Below are 20,547 nucleotides of genomic sequence, written 5' to 3' on the forward strand. Positions count from 1 at the left end.
TCTCTCTTTGTCCCAGAAAGCTCTTAAATTGGAGGGACTATTTGAATCCCTCAGCTCTAATAACACCCTTCATTGTATTTCCGATTAGTAATAGAAACCATGTGGTGGTGATCCCACTGGGACCATGGTGTACTGGGAGCAAGGTTAAATTTCCTTTGAAAATGACTTTTTGAAGCTGCTATTTGCCCCTGGAGATGCTTCTTGCTGCAACAACCACCTTTGAGGGGGAATTTTGGCAGGAAAGTGGCACGGAGGAAGGTCAGGACCCCCTGTCAGTGGTGTAGCTAGATGGGGTGCAAAGCATTTGCCTCCATTTTGCTCCTCCCACCCAGAATGGCTCCATAGGGGAGGGAGAGGTGCCGCTTGCACACTGCGGTGAGGCTCCCTGCAAAACTTAGTGTTTTGCACCCCCTCTAGCTACACCACTGCCCCCTGTACTGTAGTCTCAATCTGGATCCAGTCTCAATCTGGATTGAAGAGCATGATAGCAGCTGTGGCCAGGGGTGCGTTTGCCCAGCTTTGGTGCCAGCTGCGGCCTACTTGAATCAATTGGACCTGATCACGGTGGTCCATGCCTGAGTGACTACAAGATTGGATATGCTATATGGGGCTGCCCTTGAAGGCAGTTCAAAAGCTACAACTAGTAAAGAATGCAGCAGCGCAGATGAATCCTGGAGCTAGGTGGTTTGACTCTGTTGGACTGTTGCTTCAGGGACTTCACTGATTGCCCATTTGTTTCTGGACCCAATTCAAGCTGTTGGTATTAACCTTTAAAGCCCTTCACAGTTTGGGTCCAGGTTATCTGTGGGGCCGCCTTTTCCCATACATTCTGGCCCACCCTCTTAGATCATCTGAGGGGGCCTTCCTGCAAATGCTGCCTTTATCTGAAGTTAGAGGGGTAGTCGCATGCAGGTGAGCCTTCTTAGTAGTGACACCATAATTATGGAACTCCCTACCAGGGAAATTAAAAACTACACCCTCTCTCATGGCTTTGTGGCAAGGGCTCAAATGTTTTTGTCCCGTCTTGTGATCAGGTGATAGGTTCTCTGCCCCCTGTACTTCTGTAGCTGCGCCTTGGTTATAGTTTGTCCTCCTCAATGGTTTTATTGTTTTTTATTATGGTTTTGTTTATTGTTTTTATATACTGCATAGTTTAATTGGGAATTGTAAGCTGCCTTGGGCATGTACTCCAGTATGGGAAAGGCGGGTTATAAATCAAACAAATTGTTCTGCTTCTTATGCAGCTGCTATTTTCAATTAACAACAAAAAAGTATGAGAGATACCAGCGTCTGTATGTGCTGTTGTTTGGTTGACACTAAACCATTATATTAAACCATATATAATTGTATACATATCCATCCTTGAGGAAAAGCAGCTGCTTTGGCCCCTGCAGCCTTTTCTATTGCTTCTGCAATATTTTGCTACTCTCTTAATTTGTGTGCATATAATTATATATAGTAATCCTCTTCCATTGAATTGAGCAGAACAGTAGAAGAAGAGTTTCATATGTGCACCAAAAGCAAACATTACCCAGAGCAGTACTATTGACTTAATAGTCTTACTTTAAAGAAAGGGCAACTTCCTGTATCTAGGGACCCATAACTGTCCTGGCTAAGATGACAGATCATCACCAGTCATAAACTTATTGCCAGTTCTCAGCCTGTTAACATACTTCTCCTTTCCTGCCTCATAAAGTTCAGAGTACAAGGGAGAACGGAGCTCTTTTCTACATACACAGCAGGTGAGGTGCTAAAACTTCCTAGACCAAGGTTGTCAAACATAAGGCCCCTGGGCTGAATGCAGCCCATGGAAGCTCCTTATCCGGCCCATGTGATACTTGGGCTTTCTCAGAGCTGCCCTTTCAGCAGTGACGCTTCTGTTAAGGCTCTGGGAGAGAGATACGGACAGAGGCCTCAGAAGACAAGGAACACTACAGGGAAAAAGGCGAACCAAAAAGGATGAGAGAGGAAGGCGGTACTAAGGTGCTAGAAGAGCCCAATTATCAAGCAGGCTACCCTTTCAGGAGTGCTGCTTCTGCCAAGGCACCACTTTGAGAGCACCTCTTACCTGCTTAGCTGATAAGTGATGCCATAGCAGAAGTGGAGCTGCTGAAAAGGTGGCCTCATAATAATTAGGTTCTCCCATATCCTGAAAATATGATCAAGATTTGAATATTTTCTGTCATTTGCAGCTAATGAGTTCCTATGTGAGAACAAAGTGCTTATTTCTGGCCATCATCTGCTTAATAGTAGTAGTAGTAGTAGTAGTAGTAGTAGTAGTAGTAGTAGTAACTTTATTGTTATTGTGCTACAGCACAACAAAATTTATGCACCTTAGAGATACAAGCATAAACATGTACTACAATTCCAACAATCACACTCTACACACTCACCCACACATTCTATACGACATGCATCTTAATATAAAAACAGTATAACAGACCATAATGCCCAGGAGCATGGTAACAATTATATCGCCTTATTCAACGTAATTATGGCTGTGGGATAAAAACTGTTCAGGAATTCAAACTGTACAAAACTGTTCAGATGCAATTTAATGGCATCACTTCCTGTTGAATGATGTCGCTTCCAGCCCTTAGCAGGTGCCATGAATGCTATTTGTCCGGCTGTATGAAACAGGTTTCATACCCCTGTCCTAGACCATCACACTGTTAGCAGAGCTGGAAGAATTAAGCAGTCCCACACACAGCAAAACTGACATTTTGTTAAGAGCTTCACTTGAACATAGAGACAATTGCAGCCATTGCTACAAAGAGGCAGAAAACAAGAAGACAGGAAAATAAGCCAAACCAGAGGTATTTTAACAGTAGGAGACAGCAGTCAACAAGCCTCTAAACTAAGTAACAAACACCCCTTACTGGCCAATATTCCCACAGTTGCTGTATGTACTCTGAGCGGCTCAGCAGTTGCTGTTCCAACAACCATTTTGATCTGCAAATTTATTTGTGTGTGTGTGGGATGGGGAGCTATTCAATCATGTGAATATCCATCGCCATTACCACCTGCAGTCCAAGTGGTAGAGACCATAAATAGCTTCAAAACTTCATGTGTGGTTTGTGTAGAATAGACACAACGGCAGAAGAGCAATTTCTTATTTCTTCAACCAGCTTCTTGATGCTTATTGTCCTCCCTTCTGTTCTGAATCTGGTAGCTCTTACATGTGGTTGGAATAGGGGTTGGTGGAAGCAAAAACAGAGGCATGTTCCTCTTGCAGAAGTAGCTGAAAGAGGCATGATACATGAGACAACCTCTAAGTTTTAGAGGTAGCCTACCTCTGAATGCCTGATGCAAGGGAGTGAGTGGCAACAAGTTATGGGTATCTTGTTGTCTTGAGTACTCCCTGAGGCATCTGATAGGCCACTGTGAGATTCCTACAGGAAGCTGGACTAGATATACCTTTGGCCTGATCCAGCAGGACTCTTCATGTGTTCTTATGAAACTACTGTGAGTCTCTGAGTGGCTACTCCATTTCAAATTGCAACCAGGGAACCTTTACTGACTGTACCAATTACATTAAGTAATTTCATCTAAGCATGTTTGACAAACTGTCTATATATGCTTTTTAAACTTTTCCAAGGTATTCTACTTTCCCCAGCATTATGTAAACAGTCATGTAATAAAGCTTTAACATTTACTTTTGAGGCAGGAAAATCTTTATGCCTTTTTGTTAAAGTGAACCTCTGTTATGGAATAAGTTTCCGAAGAGTCAGAATTAAACAATAGTAACTTTAAACAAACATTGTAGCTACACTAACTGTGAAATGCAGCCTTATTCACCTTTTCAAGGGTGTATATTACTTTCTTCAGTAATTGCTTAAACCCACTGTGGCTTAGGAAGCCCATGTTGGGTAATTAAATAAAGCAATCAAACAATTAAATTCTTCAGTGCCTCAAAGCCACCTTTGAACAGTTAGAATTCTAAGCATAGATTTTGTTCCGTTCTGAGAACAATTCACAACGTTCACATTTTTGACCTCACCAACATAAATGATTTTTGAGGATCCTTATTTCATTGGACGCAAAACATATTTAAATATGTTAAATAATGCCAGGCACCTTGGCTTGAAGGCAAAATTAGGTCCAATCAAGCCTATTGGCTGTAGCGCCAGCATTGCTGACCTAGGCTGTCACAAAAAGTGCTGTAAGGCCAGCACTGGGACTAAGCACCCAAAGATCACCAAAAGAAGCTCCCGGCAGTAGAAATGGCCAGTGGCAGGGCCTTTCGGGGTGTGGGAGGGAGGGACGGGGGCAGATCTGGGTGGGAGAGGGAGGAGCCTGCTACAGTCTCCACCCCCTCACAGGACTGCTCCTCCCTCTTCTGCTTAATAACAGGTGCAGCCTACTGAGATGTTCCTCCCTCCCAGCTCAATAGTGAGTGTAGATCTGAGGAGACCCATTGGGGCCACGTGGGTCTTACACAGGGTTAGGGAACGTTTGTTCCTCTACCCTGAGGAGACCTAGTGCTGCTTGCCTGGCCCCACAGGATACAGTGGATGGCATTTTGGCACCAATGTAGCCCTGGGCACTAGAGATGCATAGGATTGGGCAGTTAGCCATTTACAGTAATAAATCTGGAACTGCATTATGATATTGATGGAAAGCAAATCCCTAGCTTTTGTCTCTCACCCACAATTCTTTCTGTAATATTCTCTTCCTGGTTAGTACACAAGTATTAAGATCCGGTTTGGCACTTACTGACATACACCTGAGACTCCAAAACAAGTTTTTCCAGTGCAGTCTTGTGTTAATCAAATCTGTTTGGGTGTTATTTACGAACAATATTTATGTTGGCGTCTGGGAGGGACGGCACACAGGGCAAGCCAATTGGGGAATGAGGAGGAAAAGCAGCAGGAGAGAAGCTGGCACAGTACCACAGTACCACAGCAAGTTTTAGTAATTTAGAAATATCAGGCAGTACTTCTGGATGCAGATCGGAAAATCTCATGGCTCTATCATGTCAAAGGCTAGCTTGTGAAAAGCTATCTTCACAAGGAGAAGTTTAGACTAGGATCCTAAACATGCTAACTTTCCACAGGCAAGGGATTTTGGGTCGAGGGAAGCATGCCACCATTTAGTCCTCCGCCTGCATTCTGGAAAGACATAGTCCCAGAAGGTTTATAATAATCCATCATGGCGAAAAGCATTTCATGGCTAAGCCTTTATGGAACTGCCTTGTGAAATGTTGCAGTCCTTATCAAAGCTCTTTAGGGAGCCCTCAAAATTGCACAAATGTTCTGCACGGGCAAAAATCCAGGTTGAATTTTGGGACAGCCTGAAGATGAGCAGAGCCTTCCCTGTGAAATGTTGTTCGTCTTACTGATATTTGCACCATTTTCATCTTCAGGTCAAAAGTAGTGCTGGGGGAGGGTTAGAATTCCCCCCTCCCCCCAAAAAATAATCTTCAGTTTTGAGAACATTTCCTTTTCCTTCCCCTACAACCATTGTTCCTTCTGCTGCTGTTTGGTGACAGCAGCCCCCCTTCTCCTGGAGGAGAAGGAGGAAGCCACCACTTCCTCCTCTGCCTTCTTTTCACATCAATCATATGGGTGATCCCAACCAATCAGGGACTGAGATTCCATGGACATCTTGCCAAAGGGAGAAACCTTCAGATCTGATTTGATTTCACTTGAGGTTGCAGTTTGAGCTGAGCCATATATTTCTAAGCGAGTGTTCAGTCCTTCCGATCCAGCCTGTAGGAAGTTCTTGAATTTCCTCCTCAGACCCCTTGCAGTGCTTACATGCCTGTTACCACAGCACTCTCTGCTTCTTTTCAGGTCACATATTAAAACATTTTCTTTACTTCTATGTGTTGTTACTTCCCCATTCGTAAGAGCTCCACATTGTAGAGGATTAGCTAGTAAAATGCTGTTGCTTGAGCCTTGATGCATTGACTGCAAGCTTTCTGTCATGTTTGCTTTATGCTTTATTAAACATTCCAACTTGAGACTATTAATTCCCCAAATTTAATTAATGACAAAAAAGAAATCTGTTTTGCCATGTAAAATGTCAAGTACCATTCCAAAGGATCTGGTGTTGTAGATACAGCAACGGCAAAGGAACAAAACATGGTTCATTCATATGTGCTACAGAATCTTTTGGAAATGTCATAGTAACCTTTTTGAAGGTGACAGTCTCGGAAAAGGGAGCTTGTTTTCTTATGCTTAATTATGGGAAATGAAAAAAAAAATCACTCCTGAAAGAGCAAATATCTGTGTCGGAGTCTCATTTAGGTCTTGCTTGGTGAGATTGTTCAAAGAGCCAATTACTGAAGTTAATAATTCCATAATGGAAAAATCCTGCCCACCCATTGCAGGCTACCTCTTACAAGTGACTTCTTCATGAATCAACAATGACAACGGCTTTCATGGCGAGAAGGCATATGATGACATGGCTCTCACCTGGTATTTCTCAGCAGGAATGAAGAACATTATGGTATGAATCAGCCCAGCGCTGATGCACATGAGAAAAGCCAAGAAAGGACAAAAACAACCTCCCAGGTTCTTGTTTATCTTTGTGTGGGCTGAGTGGAAACAAGGGTGGTGTAGTGGAATAGCAGAAGATCTGGCGAGAAGATAGAATGTGGTGTCTGCAGTGGCCCCTTTAAGAGTTAAGGCCTGGGCATTCAGCAGGGCTGTGCTGCACAGCTGCAGCCACTTGAAGGCAATAAGGCCCTCAGGCATAAAAGCACCTGATGAAGGAAGCGTTTGGTGTGGGTAACAGAAGGAGGAAAGCTTGAGACTGGACTAAGGAATTGATGGCTAATGGACTGATTGGTGAATAGACTTTGAAGTCTGCTGGAGACACTGGAATTTGGTGTGTGGCTGCTGTGCCCAAGACCTGCTGAGGACCAAGGGGCTGCTGTAGTGGCGGGAGGCTGCTGGTGGGAGAGAGGACCTCTGCAGGTTGAACAGGCAAGCTACCCTGGAGGTGGGGTCCAGCAGTACTGCAGGGCAGAACCAGGGTCATTCTTGGGTAAAAAAAGGGGTGATAATTAGCTAAATATGGGCATAATTCTCTAGGAAGAGCTTGGATTGGGATTTGGCAGAACAGGTGGTTGCCTGCTTCATGGAACTTTTCAATGCAGCCCTATGCATGACCACTCAGAATTAGGTTAAGTGCAGTGGTGTAGTCAAACATTCTGGAGCCCAGGGACAAGCTCAACATACAGCCTTGGAAATGATGTCAGCACCCTGACATCACTTCCAGATGTGACATCACACCTGTTTTTTTCCCAAATTTTTTTTTTAAAAATTCACTGCCCCCAGCTGCTCATTGCCTCCCCCAGCCCCACTCCCCCTCCTGTTTGTCCCCTGTTGCCCCCAGTTGCCACCCCAAACTGAAAAGAGAAGGGTCATTTTCCTTTTTTTCTCCCGCCAGGCATCAACTTCCTGCCTCTCTCTGAGGAGATTCAAGGGACAGACCAGGAAGGTGGATTTACTCTGCCAGTATCCCACCATGGCCCAGCCCCTTCTCCCCAAATGTCCCTCCTCCCAGCACAGGGCACAACGGAGCAGGAAGATGGAGCATTTTATCCTTCCTGCATTCAGAGAAAGAAGCAGCATGATCGGAGTTTGAACCGTTTTAAAAACAGTCATCATGCACTGCAGGGGGGGGGGTGCAATTAAGGCTGGCCAGGCCAATGTGCCCCAGCAGCCTGCTGCCCAGGACAATTGCTCCTCCAAGCCCCAGCTTAGCAATGCCACTGGTTCAGTGGGACTTACTCCCAGCTAAGTATGCCTAGGATTGCAGCCTTACCTGTGAGTAAGCCCCACTTGAACACAATAGAACTTACTCCTGACCTAACATGTAGAGGCTTGAACTTAGGCTGCAACACTATACACACTTACCTGGAAGTATGTCCCATCACCACTCAGTGGAGTTTGATACTGGATTGACTGCATAGGATTGGGCTCTCAATCACTTTGGTTCTATACGATTAATAATTAAATCTGCTTGTGAATGACTAGAAACAAGAGTTTTGTAGAAGAAAAAAAATCTCTTTTTTTAACCATAGGTGCCAGACATTCTCTGCTGTAATGGACTGATCTCACCACTTGATTAAACAGTGCAATCCTATGCATGTCTACACAGAAGTAAACCCTACTTGGTGAAGTAGCATGTATTCCAAGATACATCTGCATTGGATTGTAGCCTAATGTTGCAGCTCTATCATAAAAAGCCCAAGGAACAAGGACAGCTCCATTACAGCCTCACTGCTTGCACTAGCAACTTATGGTAAGGTTGAGTTCCAAAGTGATCTTGGGCAGTCAAGCTTCCAAGGCAAAATACTGTATGCCCCCTCCCAATACTTGTGCCACTTTCACCTGTGAACAACAGTTTTCTACATGCTAACTGGCCAACTATATTGTCTTGCCGGTAGCCTGGGAGAATTTTATCACCCAGTTGGCTCTCCAGATTAATGCTTCAGGAGCAGAGTACGTAGATGTATGTGATGTTGGTTTGCATTACGTGTGACAATGTCTACCCAGCAGTGAAAGAACCATGTCCAAAGAGCCATTCTGCAGAACTGACAAGAAGGAAGACCATATAATGCACATCTCTTTCATCCCTAGTCTGTACAAGACCAGGAAGCATCAAAAGAGGAACTGCAGGTTCTCCTCTTTCTCACACACTGCTACAGTTGAATATCCAAAGTGGAACATCAGTTAAGGAATTAATACAACTCTCCAGTTTGAAGTAATTGCAATAGCTTCACTTGGGGGGGGGGGGGAATCACATGAACTGGGTCTGATCAGTGAATTTGGTCCCAGGGTCCCAGTGATGGTCACTTATCCATAGTTTCAACCTAGCCATTTTCTCCTTCTACCAGTGCTACTGGAATTCCATGGCTGTTCCTTCCCTCCTTTCTTTTGCTCCACACTATTCTTTTGCTCCACACTATTCATACATACATAAATACGATGTGTAAACTGTCATGGGGTTCTTACTTCCCCTGTTCTGTTGCCGTTGAGTCTCCTCTATATTAGGGGCCTATTCTCAAGCCCTGATAGGCGGAGTCCCTCTGGTAGCCAGCAAGCTGCTAGGTCAGATTTAGATGAACCCAAGAAAATTCCCCAATACTCTTTTGCTGCAATAAAATTGGTTTATTAAAGGAATAGCCACAGTTTGGTTACATAAATATTAGAAATTTGTCAGACAGAAATACATAGCCAGAAGCAGACCTGCCATTTATTGAACGGAGCAAATGCTCCTATTGTTTAAGACCATGGGGAAGCCTCAGTCGGCTTTCCTGGTCGACCCTGGAGCTGTGCAAGCCTCTGTTTCGCTCCAGTGAGTGGAGGGGTGGCTTTATGTGGGGGCACCATCACAGACCTTTGTGCCACGGTGCTTCCCGCCACTGAACACTGCAGAATAAAACCAGGAACAGTAAGCTCCTGCTTTCTATCTCTAATAATCACCTTAGACCACTAAGCCCCTGTGTCTAGGACAGGTCTTTCAGCTCTCCTGCATTCAGAATGCAGGAAGTAAAGAGTCCAGAAGTGAAGAATAGGGTCTGACTCTTCCCTTATGAACTACATGATGACCCTTTCCAACCAATAAGAAGGCTAGGTCCACCTGGTCTTCTCATTGACTGACTTAACTCTAGGCAATCTGCCCTTCCCACTCTCAATCAGAACTTACTGATGTTTTGAGTTTCTAGTTAAGCTTGGCTGTTACCTCTTAGGTGGCACTTTAAGACTTGTTACCAAGGTCTCTGTCAGCTGCACCCAGTCTCTGGCCAGAACTCTCCCTGCTGCAAATACACAACTGTTCCTAGGATCACTTACCAGGAACAGGATATCCAAGGTGAGATTTGGGCAGACCTGGATTTTCACTTTTTCTTAACATATGCCACTCTTCCAGGAGTTCAATGCAGTGTATAATCTAAAATATTTTATTGTTTTTATTACACATTATAATGAGATCTGTCAATATATTAACAGACATAATTTACATCTTGATATATTGTTGATATATTTACAGATATTTTCCAGGGCATGCCCTCTTTTTTAGCCTTGTGTTCTGAAAAAGAACTTAAATGCCCTCCTTTCTCCTGTGAGTGGGCTTCTGTAGCAGCACATAGACTTCTTGTAATTAATGAATTATATGTAATAATTGTAATATTAAATTTAAAACTATACATAATATAGTGTTTAAATTAACCATGTGAAATTAATATACCAGTGTTTTTAGCTTTTATTTTGCCATATCCTATATTTTTCTTGCATGTGCTGCATTTTGGAGTGCTTTGTCCTCTTCTGTGGTCATGAGATCTGGTCGCCTTGTGCCCATAGGATTGGGCCGTAAGACTGCTGTCATGGACACTAGGGAGCACTGCTAGATACTGAGAACTCTGAGAGCCAAAGGATCAAGGCCAGCACTATCCCCCCACTCTCCCCATTGCACTGTGCATATATATAAGTGGGAAGATCAGACTGTTGTGACTCACCCATGTGCAGTAACAAAATGTAACCTATGCGCATTCACCTTTATATAAGGGGCAATTTCGTCCCTGGAACAGAATTCTTCATGTCTCACCAGACTCACTTCATTAATTAGGATGACAGGAACTGAGCCAGGATATCAAGTGGGGGCTCTTGGATGAAGCCTCTGAGAAATCTCTCCAATCCCTCAGTTAATCAAGACTATAGCTTTTATCTGGTGGCAGACTTATGGAAATGTGTTTGTTTTATCTCTTCTTCCACATGGCCAGCAGTTTTGCAGAGTACTCCCAACTGATTCGAAACTCACCACTAAGGCTACTCAGTCACAAGCACTTAAGGTCTCACAATATGGCTGCCACATAGCAGACACTTGACACAGCCTCTGAGCATTGCTCAGGCACACGAAGAGCTGATTTGTGCAGCTCTCTACTATAGATGAATAGAACACTGGTCTATGAGAGAGAATGAAAACCAAGGAGTCTTTAACCCTATTGTTAAAGGGTTGGGGTTCTGAGCTACAGGGACCCCAGTTGTGGTTGTGAGCTGTAGGAATGCCAGTGCAGTTGCAAATGACTAAAGAAAAACTAAGCCTATCTGGATTAATAATGCTTTGGCACATCATGCGTAGTTTGGCTCTCAGTGGGAAGGAGGTGCAGCATGGGGGGGTTGCCAAATGGGCACCAGCCCACACCAATCAGAGAATCCACCTTGTTGTTGGCATCCTTCAGTCTCGGAAGACTATGGTGTCACACTCTGAATGGTGGTTCTGGAACAGAGTGTCCTCTCCAGTGCGCGAAACCTGGGTAAAGTAGGTATGGAGGATAGGCTGCTACCTATGCAGCAAATCCCCCCTCTCCATGTCGCTGAAATGGTCCAATGGAAAGGCAGAGGCCAATACGGTTGGTTCCAGCGGCGTCGCAGGAGTTGGCAGAACGTGACTGTGTTCAGCCATGAACTGCCTCAAGGACTCTGGCTCCGGATTTTGCCTCGAGGTTGACTCCTGAAGCCTTTTCCATAACTGGATGTAGCCATAAGGCAGTGGAGGTTTGGGATCAGATAATCCACCTAGCTAACCTCTAAAGCCTGCTGCCCCAGTACCTTAAAGGAACAATGGTGTGAGTTGGCCAAAAGATTGACACTGTCACAGTTCTCCTGGCACCCCTCATGTGCCAATAGAAATATCCCCAAGACGTCCTTGCATCATTACTGGACCTCTAGAGAATGCTCCCACTGGCTCATGGGGAGGGTGGGGGAAGGAACTATTGTGTGTGTTCTGTGGCTGAGATCCTTGCATGACCTCTCCCATGGGCCAATCGACTTTGTCCAAGGACCCTGCATCACAGGTGTTAGAGAAAATAGGTGACAGGCTTGTCTTTGGGAAGGTAGGGGAAACGGAATATTGAGAAAGCACTGCGAGGGGGACCCCTTAGGATCAGAAAGAGCTGAGAGCAGAAGACACAAAATGTGTGGAGTGGACAGAGAGACAAGGTAACTTGGAAGGTTGGGAGGACTGAATTTTCTGTGTCAGTTTTAATCAAATTTCTGGCTGTAGGTCTTTAGCACACATATACCGTACTCTTTAACAGTAACTAAAATCTGGCAGCTTTTCACTGATGCTCATGGGCAAATAAATGTTAATTGTAAATCACTTGACAGCAACTGTTGTCTTTAGCCACTGCTGGCTACTCTTAAATGCTAGAAGCAATTTCATAAATTAAATACCAACTCGGACCAGAAATTAATACCAGAAGGATTCATTTCCACCCCTCTGCTCTGGCACTAAAGACTGCAAGCTTGCAGCAAACATGCAATTGTAAAATAAATGAGCACCAAGATGTAACAAGAGTTTAAAATTACATTTCCCCCCTCTTCTGTGCAAATTGCATCCACCATTTAAAAAACCGAACTATCTCCTTTTTGTGTGTGGGTGCAGTGCAGTTACGGTATGAACTCCTGAAAGAGGGGGAAAATATCTGCATTAAGTATTACGGTGACAATGGAAGGTCATATTGCATTTACTGACAGATGGCTTCTTCGATCGCATTTCTCCCATGTTAGTGATGGGTGAACCTCAAACACTTCAGAGGCTAGTTCTGATAAGCACTCCAAAGTGTGGCTGATTAAATTTGAAGCTTATCTAAGCTCTTTTATGGTCTAATCCTGCAGCTTTCCTCCATACTTTTAACTCTGATTGAAGGTGTCAGAGAAAGTATAGCGCTGCATTTGGAGAGAAGCCTGGAAATCTTGCAAAATCTAACTTTCCAATAGCTTCAGTCTTGCTTTTAGTATTTTTTTTTAATTCCTCATTTGACCACTGATGCCATCCGCTCATTCCTTTTTCACTCTCAAAGTATATAAACCTTACGGTTTCAGTCTAACTTTAAGTCCTAGAGCCAGGGTGCGGGGCAATGAAAGCCCATAAATGCAAACCATAGCCAGGCTGGCATGAAGAATTGCATTTAGTTCCTGTTTTGTCTGAAAGGCATTCATCCATATTCCCTCACTCTCTCTCCCACCCCTCACTGGATCTAACCATGGAAAAAAAGAGTATCATTAAATACCTTGAGAAGAGCAAAGGATGTTGGAAGCATGCACACCTGTAGTTTTAGACCTTTCTGTACATTTATAAAAACGGAATTAGGTGGTATTGTCCAGTAGTCCTCTACAGGAATATTTTGCATTGTTTGTTTGTATTGGATCTTGTCATTTAGTTAACCTGGCATAAACTCAGTTCCTTCTCTCTCTCTCTCTCTCTCTCTCTCTCTCTCTCTCTCACACACACACACACACACACACACACACGATAAAGGATCAAAACAGGCTGGAGTGAATATGTCAAAAGGAAAAAAAAATAGCAGACAATGAACAATGGGAGAGATTGACCAGTGGGCCTCTTGGAAGGGATTGTAAATAAAGCAAGGATAGAAATTTAGGATGAATTCTTAAGATTCATTCACATAATGGTTATGACATACGCTCTTGATGTGTGAGCTTCCATCCCTTTAGATGCAACCTGGTTCCATGTGATGAAAAGGCTCAGTTTATGAGACTTGACAAGTGATGGACATTTCAAACAACATGGGCAGCATAAATAGATCTGAGGCCAAAGCAAGTAGGCTCAAGAAGTATCCAAAATGCTAAAGGCAAGTGGGCAATCAACAAGCCTGCAGACCAGATAGAATTCAAGGCCGCAAGGGCTGAGAAAAGGACTGCTTGGGTCAAGGCAAGAAAGCAGAAACAGGCTGATGGAACTCGTCCAGACTGGACTCAAAAACCTTGGTACCCATCCAGTATATACAAGTGCATTGTTGAACAGCTCTCCATATGTGCAAATCCATCTGTATTGCTTATAGGTATTTGCCTTATTCATTTGGAAGGACTCTAAAATACAGCAGAAGGCAGGCAATTACTAAAAGCTCATTCATGTTTGCCATCTTTGTCAATTGTTGCATTCCAGATTTATATTCCTTTTCAGAATGGAGAAGCTCCTAGTAGTATGGGCCAGGTTCCCTCCTCCTCCTCCTCTTCCTCCTCACTTTGTTAAACAAAAGTTGAAAAGGAGTGACAGAGCTCCTCATGCCTTTGTCTCTGGTAGCAGCCAAGGTTCTCACAATACAGACGGGACCTCGGTATCCACTGATTAGTCATCCATTGATTTGCCTTACCACTGATTCTGGGGTCCACCTTTAAATGCCTGTAATAAAGGAAAAAAAGCACCAAGATCCAATTTCCTACCTTCACACTGTTAAATAATAATTATTTCTTTCTGTTAGAGTTCATTATTCACCATATCTAGTGGTATAGCATCTATACCAATGCATTCTGGGGCAACAATGGAGGAGCAAGAAACCTGGAAGTGGGTCTTTAAAGTTATTTTTTCCATATAAAAATATGATTTTATATCCACTTTCCATGAGGAAAGTTCCAGAATGGAACCCCCAGTGGATAACGAGGCACGACCTGTACCTAGTTATTGCATTTGTTCATGGAATTATGAGAAAAACTATTCCTGTCAGTGGTAACCACCATGTTTTCATAGTGATGGACGTTTCACCTTGATCTGATGCAATATCTGGGGCACTTGAAGGAAAATGGCCACCTCTCTGTGGTGAACATCAAAAAGAGCTCCGTTAATCTTTTCAACTCTAAACATTTTAAATAAGCTCAGTGATCTGCAACACTACAATGTAAGCCCCCATTCTGAAAATGAATGCAGTCCTTTAATTTCTCCATTTTCTCATAAAACAGGCATCATTTTTAACATGGGAGTAACTAACCCAACAGGACTTTAATAACAAATACGTATGGGATAATGAAATGAAAAACATTTTTGTGCAGTCCTAGATTTTTAAAGCTCCCAGATTTAAAAAACCCACATTTTTTGTGGCTGTTTTTCCGGGTGAATATATCTTCCCCCTATTAAGAAACCTATCAAGAGATTTCATCCTTTTTGAGATGGAAGGCAAAAACAGTAATTTGAAATTGTGGTAGCATATTGAATGCTTTGCTTTTGCTCAAGCACTATTAATTTCACATACAGTTAATCAACTCTTACAGCTCTGTAACAAATCAAGGTGACTGTGCAACGCCTTGAGCTCTTGAATATAGGAAGTGATTCATGAGTACAAGAAAAGTAACCAATTTGGAGAAATAATAGTTATACACAGAGGCAAAGGAACCACCTTTTGTTTTATCAGCTATCTCTAATCATCTTATCTTCCGCCCCTTAGCCTCCCCTCCTGCCCTTCCCTACAGATAAAGCTTTGATCATATGCAGAATTACCCAAAAAGCTGCTTGACATTTTAACTGCAAGGATACCAAAAAGGTAACCTGCAGAGCTGCTCTCAACTTTATGATTGAACTTTTACACCCCAAAAAGAAAGCATTAATTTGCACCACACAAATGGCTTAGATGACGAGGAAAGCTATTGCATTGTCTTTAGTCTTGTGCTTAACAATGGTATTTTCACAGTCCAATTACAGTGCAGTGGGTTATGATCTTCAGAAATATTCCCTGAATTTCCAGGGAAATTTGCATGTGCATGTCTGTGTCTGTGTGTATTGTTTTTAAAGACTCTAGTCCAGTATTTCTCAACCAGTGGTACTTGAGGTGGTACTCATGGGACCTCCAAACACCTGCAAGACCAGGAACATGGCACAGCACACAGCAGTAGAAGGCTCCAAGCATGCTTTTCTTCACTTGAAAAAACCCTCCCATTCACCCGAAGCCTCTTTCTAGTGTTTGTCACGTCCCATCTGGCCTCCCAACCCAGAAGTAACTGGTGATAATGTCATTGCCAGTTACTTCCAGTGGTACTTCAAATTGGTGGACCATGTGAAAGGGTATGGCAGAGAACAAACATTGAGAAACACTGCTCTAGTCTCTTTGGAGATGAAAGGAAAAATACAAAGGAAGGATTTCATTTATTCAAACTGTGCTTATCTCAGCTTTCAGTCTTCTAGCCGAGGCCAAAAAGTGCATGCCATCATGCTATACCTTGCATGGTTAACTTATGGATAAGCACAAGATGTGGTGACAATTATTTACTTTTTTAAAGGATTAAACAAATGTATGGTCTGTTTATGACTATTAGCCATGATAGCTAAGTGGAATCTCCAAGGCCAGAGTCAGATTTTAGAAACAGAGGCTGGCCATCACCTTCATTTCTTGCTTCTTTTCTTCCAGAGGCATGGTTTACTCTAGAGAATGAAGTGCTCTGACAATGGAGTGCTCTAGGCAGAGCCTGGCCCAATCAAAGCACTTCACACTTTCTTATCCTTAAAGGCACAGGGTTGAGCGACAATGCCTTTCCCTGACATGCTACATTTCTATTTGCAGGGATTTGATATTATGCATTATAGATTCCATCCACAGTATTTTTTCTGGAAATGTGAGTGGTTTGTTCCCGTCATTACTTATTTATTTTGGCACTAGGGTGGTTTGCTCTCTAAGCAAATGGGGTTGACTGCCTTGTGCCATTTCAGCTCTCAGTCGCTGTCTGACCAAGTCACAACAACATGGGGAAAATAGCTAGGAGAAAGAGCTAGTGCTGAACTGTTCCAAGACACATGTTTTATTACCTGAAGCACATTATTGGTAAATAAGATTAGATGGAGGAAGGTGCATGTTATTTTTGTGCTAAAAATGAAACCATTTAAAGCTGCAAGGGATTTAAGTTTTATAGGTCTGTGCATGACAACTGCCAAAACCTCAAAAGATCCATTTAAAAATATTTCACAGTGCCATTATTATAGCCCTGAGGGTACTGAATTAAAGTGCTCCTGTCTCTTATTAATGAGACAGCAGGCTTGGGGGTTTGTTTTGCTTTTGATCCCTCCCTCTCAGATGAAAAAGGGACAAATAAACTGTATCTGCTTGAAGTCTGAATAGTACCACAATATAATATACATAAAGATATACATACGGACACAAAGGTCCAAGCCATGTCAAAGCAAAACATTTCTATTCCATTTGCACAAAAGCAATGAAATTACTGAACAAAAGATGGAATACTAAAAGCTGGCTGTTGACACGGGTATGTACACTTGACAGGTGCAAGTGCTTCAGATATTCTTAGACTAGTTTTGCTAACATTCCTGAAATTTGGTTGCTACAAAATGCTGCAGCACAGGTTCTGGTTGGGGCCAGACATGGGAAGAGATCGCTTCCTTTTTATACCATCTGCAGTGGTTCAGAGCACAATTCTGAGTTGAACCTCAGCCGGTGCAAGTCCCCTGTGCTGGCCCAGGAGTGTCACGAATGTGACATAAAGCGAGTTGGAGCCACCTTTTGAACAGGATGGGCTGGTGCAAGGATGCAATCTTGCCTCCCTGCACCGGATCCTTGCCTGGAGGGGTAAGTTTGTGCTGGCCTGAGCAGCCCAGACGGAGAGTGGAAGAGGGTGGCGGGTGGGAAGAAAGGAGGTAGAGAAGGGGTAGAGAAGGGGCAGGGAGGGCAGGAGGATGGTGGGACACTGGGCAAATCGGGCCTGGAATGGGGGGCAGAACTGCAGCCCAAATCCTCCATGCCAGCTGGGTGTTATACCAAGCGGCTTGTATTTGTGCCAGTAATTTTGCTTGCATAGATCCGGGTGACCCCATAGGGGTGGCTGGTGTGTAACATGAGATAAGAGGAAAAGTATCACCTTAATCTGAGTTCTGATCCAGCTGGCACCTTTATTGTGCTGGATACAGTGCAGGTCACTCAGCCTGCCTGCCTGTTTTAGCACAAGTTAGGATCAGATTGAGTACTTCTGGGCTTAATTCAATACGTTGGCTTCTGGGCTCAATTCAGATATGAATCTGCCTACACCTGGTTGCACACCTGGGGCCCTGGTCCAACTTTCCTCTTTTTTTCCTGACATTGGGGGGGAGGAATCAGGGTCTTTTCTAGTTTTGGAATACCTTTCCTTTGGGGGATCTCCTCCTCTTGACTTCCTCACTGGTTATTTTTCACCATTTGGTAAAGACAGTTTTGTTTAGGCAGGCATCTAGCTTGTTGCACTGCACTGTAGTGCCCCCCCCACCCCGACTTTAATTTTTGGCCTCTGTGTTGGGTTGGAATTTGCATTTATATTTTTATGGTATTATTGGATTTTAAAATGTTGTAAGCTACCTTACAATCGTGGTGGGCCTTGTCAAAGACAGAATGGTGGAATATAAACATTTGGATAAAAATATGCTTGTTTAGAACCTACCATATAGTTGGCAAAGAAAAAGTGATTTTAAAAAGTTTGATTTCCCTTCCTTATTATTATCCCCATCATGAAGTTCACCGAGTCATGCCCTTGGAAACTGTGCGTGGGTCCAGCAGCACATGATGTAGATTTCCCCCAAGTGAACATGTTACGTCATTCTGAAAAGCACCCCCAGTAACAATTGCCTCTCAGTGCCTCTCTTGGAACTGGCTAAAACTGGTTTCCTCATTGATGCTTGGAAGAGACTCCTTGTGTCAGCATTTCCTTCTTTTCTCTGACCTGCCCCAATACAGGACCCAAATCAAGCAGACTCTGTTGCCAGGAGAGAGAGAGAGAGAGAGAGAGAGAGAGAGAGCACAATGCCACTAGAATGGTCCTGATTCAATGTATACAGCCCCCCCCCCCCAAATCACTTAAGAAGAAAGTCTCCCCTCCAAGCTGACAAGGCAAATATATTTGTTGGAAGGTATCAGTAGAAGTTATGGTATAGAATGCTTACCTGAAATGTAAATAGCATGGTCCATCTCTGAATGTCCAAGCAAGTTGAACTTGAGTAAAAAATTGGTTCTCACAAACGGTTTCGGTTTTAACTCACATATTTGGCTGAACTTGGCAGAAAGACAGTTGTTCTCAGGACATACTGATAAGACTAGCCAGCACAATGAAGAAGTCTTTGTCTTCAGAGCACAGAAAAAAAAATCTAGCAGTTTGAAATTCGGCTTGAAGTTTTAACATTGCTTTAACGTTCAGTTTGAAGACTTTTAGAGCACTAAGCTGTGCACACACATGCTAGAAAGCACATATTCACACCAGCTCTCATAGAAGAACGCTAGTAAGCTTAGCTTTCTCATATTCCTTGTTTTTCATTTTGAGATCAGTTTTGGGGTACACATAAGTGTGACTAACAAATAGTAATGTTTTAACTGAGTTTTAGTGGACTAACTGCATTCTAGAGTTTAAAGAGACATGATATCAAAGCACTTCCGGATTAACACATTGCAAAGGTCAGATTCCCAGAGAAAATCATTTCACAGCAGTTTTTAGATGAACACACACACCATGATGTCAATAGCAAGTATGTTGCATTTCACAGATTGCCTTACGAAGGCCACAGAACATCATCCGATGGTTATGGATGAGGTCAGGTTTGTGTGCAGTGCCATTGGCTAACTGCTGGGGGTATATTGTATATGATGGATGTATGAGATGGCCTGTTATAAAACAACGGATGTTTTGAACCCACCAATGAATTGTCTCCAAATGTGTTTCAAGGAGGGAACCCCAGATTGTAATAAAAGTCAGCTAAAGGAGGCGTTACACGCTTCTCTTCTCCCCACTTCTGGTGCAAGCAGTTTCCTTTGGGGCTTCTCTTCTTCACACTTCCTATGTCTCCTTTGGGGATGTGGATGGATTTACAATCTTTTGCTGATGGATTTACAATAAAAGCCTGGATTTGATCACCACTGTCTACTGAGTTTGCTTTGGTACCTGGGATTACAGTGCAACATCTGAGATCTCTTGTAACATCTAGGATCCCTTGTAACATCTTGGTTTTTGCACCTTGCAACATATTGAGCCTTGAAAATGGCTGGCAACCTTCAGTCTCAAAAGACTATGGTATAAGCCTACAGCACCCGGTATTCCCAGGCAGTCTCCCACCCAAGTACTAACCAGGCCTGACCCTGCTTAGCTTCCAAGATCAGATGAGATCAGGCATGTGCAGGGTAACAGTTGCTGCCATTATGTAAAGTGAAACTGAGTCACATGTGCACAGTTACTCATCAGTAGGCAAACATACCTTGGTTCCTATCAAAGGCCAGACGAAGTGAAATACAGAGCCACTAGAATGGTCCTGATTGGATGAACCTGGAACTCAACAAATGCTCCAGAAGGCAGTGCCCCCCCCCCCACCATATCAGATGCTTGAGCAGCTGTTAAGGCAATTTTTTCATTAGTCTTGTAAAGCTAGGTGGGTCCTGACAGAGTGTCATTTTTAAAAGTAGGCCCTGGTGCTAAAATGTTTGGTAACCACTGCCCTAATCATGCATCCAAGTCTTATTGTCCTCTAACTACACTTCCTTCAAGGTTATGTTGAAGAGCCCATCAGACCTTAGTGATCCCCAGGGGGTAGGTGAGACCTTGGCTACACATAGATACAGTCTCTCAGAGAATCAAGTCAGAGCATAAGAAGCCTGGATCTTAAGAAACCTAGAGTTGATTATATCACTAATGTGTCTAATTGGACAGTTTTTGACCATCCTGGCATCCCTATTAGCCCTTGGACCCCATCAGGTGAATTTTGATGCCCAGTCAGTGGGTGCATGCCAATTCCACTGGTGGGCTGTCTGGGGCTATGATCTTTGCTGGACCCAAATGAAGAAGA

At 43.4% G+C, this 20,547-nt stretch overlaps 1 pseudogene; it reads right to left on the reverse strand.

Annotated features, from left to right (window-relative positions):
- Window positions 1-19,786: 19,786 nt before the first annotated feature.
- Window positions 19,787-19,903, reverse strand: LOC136649998 (5S ribosomal RNA; annotated as a pseudogene).
- Window positions 19,904-20,547: the final 644 nt, after the last annotated feature.

The sequence above is a fragment of the Tiliqua scincoides genome, chromosome 4 (assembly GCF_035046505.1).
Source record: "Tiliqua scincoides isolate rTilSci1 chromosome 4, rTilSci1.hap2, whole genome shotgun sequence".
Taxonomy (NCBI): Eukaryota; Metazoa; Chordata; class Lepidosauria; order Squamata; family Scincidae; genus Tiliqua; species Tiliqua scincoides.